Here is a 3,417-nt window from a genome sequence, read left to right as displayed (position 1 = left end):
CCACGCTCTGACACCGTAACAGCTGGTGTTTTACGTTTTGAACTTTGTCAGATAAATCACAACCAAACTGTTAACTGGGCTATTCGATACCCTGGTTTGAAAACATTGGTAAAGCGTACTTCAAACCATATACGTGGCTAAAACATAATTCAAAACATTTAGGGAACATGCCGCGAAATGTCTTTTGGATGTTTGTACAATATGTCGCGGGGTATAGCCATGAAATAAGGTTGTCACAACGTATTTCATCCTTCCAATACAACGTTACTTCACGTCCTTGCGACAACGTCCATGACAGTCCACAGAAAAAAAACGTTGTAGGGACGTAATATTAAAACATTGCCACAAAGTAAAATACGACATTACCTCAACGTAAAATACAACGTTCCCACACCGTCAAAAGGAAACGATATCACAATGTTGTGACGACGTGAAAATGACTTTTCGCAAACGTTAGCTTACAACGTTGTGACATCATAAATTGGAGTCCACAGAGACCCGTAAAGACCCGGGTAGAGAAGAGGTCTACCCAACCCATCCTTGCCGAAAAGGTGACCATGCTCGTCGTAAGAGGCGCCTAACGGGATCGGGTGGTCAGGCTCGCTGACTTTGTTAATGCATGTCATCGATCCCAATTGCGGGATGATGTTACGTTAAATCCTTCCAACGAAAGTGTGTGGGTGAAAGTTGCACATATTTCAATGTTGCTATCGCAGATGCAGTAGAGGATACACGCACATCAGTACAGCGTGATCAATACATCCTGGAATACAGGTTTCCTATTTCTATTGAACTTAATAAATATTAATCCGACATTGCTGAAATTGTTATTGATGTTGCCACTGTGTACACAGCCTTATAACACTGAGGCAACGGGTTGCCCGTCGTCTAACGCGCCGCAATTCGCTGTGCATGGATGTGTCCCTTCGGCACGCAAAACCTATGATGATTGGTTCCAATCCCAGTTGGTCCCGACATTTTTTCTTGGTTTGTCGACACCATACCCGTGCCACCTTCATCACAACACTAACCAGCACAAGAAATGTCATCAGCACCATCTTGTCATACATTGAGAACTCAAGTACTCTATGTGTCAATGCCACCTTAATCGCCATGGGGTTCGCGATCTTGAAAATGATGTACATGGTGTAAAGGATCGCCGTCAATACTGCTGCTGCCAGTACCAACATCACAGTTGTCACTAAAAGAAACTTAGTTGCCCAGGGAGCACACTTTCTACTATCACTTCAAATATGATCGGCCCATTCCACAACGACCACTGCAATAACCAACATTAAAGATGCCACAACCGTTTCAACCTAAAATCTGACTACCACAAACATTTCCACCGATACCACAACTGACATCGCCACGAATTGACACAGACACCAATTGACACCGCAACCATCCCATTTGCCACCGTACTAATGCCACTGTCACCACCACAGCTTCAGTTTACACGCCTGTTATGTACATTTGTTTGCCAAGGACGCATACCATGTGATGTCCAGAACATCGGCTACGCATATTGTTCGCAGGCACGTGAATATCAGGGGTAGAATAGCCTTCAGCAAACCATTCAAAAATACGTTGTTATCATAACATTGTGACGACGTGAAAATGACGTTTCGCAAACGTTAGCTCACAGCGTTGTGACAGCATAAATTGGATTCCTGAGAGACCCGTGAAGATCCGGGGTAGAATAGGTCTTCAGCAAACCATTCAAAAATACGTTGTTATCATAACACTGTGACGACGTGAAAATGTCGTTTCGAGAACATTAGCTCGCAGCGTCGTGACAACATAAATGGGAGTCCACAGAGATCCTTGAAGATCCGGGGTAGAATAGGTCTTTAGCAACACATGCGTGCCGTAAAAGGTGACTATGGTCCAGACCGCCGTCATATAGCTGGAATATTGCTTAGTGTGGCATTAAACAACAGCCAATAACAATAAATAAATAATATATTGTCAGCAAGGTGCGGTATGTTATTCCCTATGTGCAAATCAAAACGGGTATTCCTTTTTCTGAAGTGACAACTTTTTGTCAATCAAATATATTTCGTTATTCAGGCCACATGGCCCATAGTACAGTTGTAAGTTAAATTATATCCAGAATGTCGATCTCATTTTAAACAATTTACATAAATATAAAGTTATCAAGCGTGGTAGGAGTTAATTACCTTTGTTAAAGAAATTCTACCTTATCTATGACTTGAGGCAAGTGAATATATTTCCTACACACAAAAAGGACTCTTTATTTCTCTTCTGTTACAGGAAGGTCACATATAATCACAATATCATATACATTCTACATGAGGTATGTTTAACAATGGCCTTTTACAAATAATGTTGCCTCGGGATGTTCCAAATGTACACATAGCTCTATCTATTCCTTAGTCTCTGAGTACTGTTACATATTTAATTTAGTTTGCAAAAGAAATGTTATATTAGCATAATGCACACACACAAAAATCCAAACTATGGGGACGGTGGGGTAGACGTCAATGTACAAGGGACGGTGGGGTAGACGTCAATGTACAAGGGACGGTGGGGTAGACGTCAATGTACAAGGGACGGTGGGGTAGACGTCAATGTCATAGGGACGGTGGGGTAGACGTCAATGTACAAGGGACGGTGGGGTAGACGTCAATGTACAAGGGACGGTGGGGTAGACGTCAATGTATAAAGGACGGTGGGGTAGACGTCAATGTATAAAGGACGGTGGGGTAGACGTCAATGTACAAGAGACGGTGGGGTAGACGTCAATGTACAAGGGACGGTGGGGTAGACGTCAATGTATAAAGGACGGTGGGGTAGACGTCAATGTATAAAGGACGGTGGGGTAGACGTCAATGTACAAGGGACGGTGGGGTAGACGTCAATGTACAAGGGACGGTGGGGTAGACGTCAATGTATAAAGGACGGTGGGGTAGACGTCAATATACAAGGGACGGTTGGGAAGACGTCAATGTACAAAGGACGGTGGGGTAGACGTCGATGTACAAGGGACGATGGGGTAGACGTCAATGTATAAAGGACGGTGGGGTTGACGTCAATGTACAAGGGACGGTGGGGTAGACGTCAATGTATAAAGGACGGTGGGGTAGACGTCAATGTACAAGGGACGGTGGGGTAGACGTCAATGTACAAGGGACGGTGGGGTAGACGTCAATGTACAAGGGACGGTGGGGTAGACGTCAATGTACACGGGACGGTGGGGTAGATGTCAATGTACAAGTGACGGTGGGGTGGCTGTTACTCCGAGGGCTCTGGCTCGATTCCTCACATGGGTACAGTGTACAAAGCCCACTTCTAGTGTCCCTTGCCTTGATATTGCCGGAGAATTACTAAAAGTCGCGTGAAACCACACTCACTCACTCATGCGAAACATTTAGCAAATGTCAAAATTTTGGG

This window comes from Haliotis rufescens, unplaced genomic scaffold, assembly GCF_023055435.1.
Source record: "Haliotis rufescens isolate VD_foot unplaced genomic scaffold, xgHalRufe1.0.p SCAF_53, whole genome shotgun sequence".
Classification (NCBI taxonomy): Eukaryota; Metazoa; Mollusca; class Gastropoda; order Lepetellida; family Haliotidae; genus Haliotis; species Haliotis rufescens.
Note: the sequence above shows the minus strand (reverse complement) of the source record.